This window comes from Penaeus monodon, chromosome 32 (assembly GCF_015228065.2).
Source record: "Penaeus monodon isolate SGIC_2016 chromosome 32, NSTDA_Pmon_1, whole genome shotgun sequence".
NCBI lineage: Eukaryota > Metazoa > Arthropoda > Malacostraca > Decapoda > Penaeidae > Penaeus > Penaeus monodon.
In genome coordinates, this window is record NC_051417.1 from 19996930 (window position 1) to 19997172 (window position 243).

The window sequence follows — 243 nt, forward strand, 5'->3', positions numbered from 1 at the left end:
TCGAAAAGGGGGCGCACCATAGAGGCAGCATAAACTTTGCACTAACAGGGTCTGGCTGACACTCACAAGAGGCAGTCGTGATACCAGTAAATTGTGTAACTGTCAATAGCAGTACTTGCTCTCGAAGGCGAAAGAGTGATAAAAAAGAAGGAAGAATACAGAGAAAGGGGGAATAAGAGAAATGTGTAAAACCGTATAATACAGAAAATACTATAATTGTAACTGTATTTTGATAGGAAATAC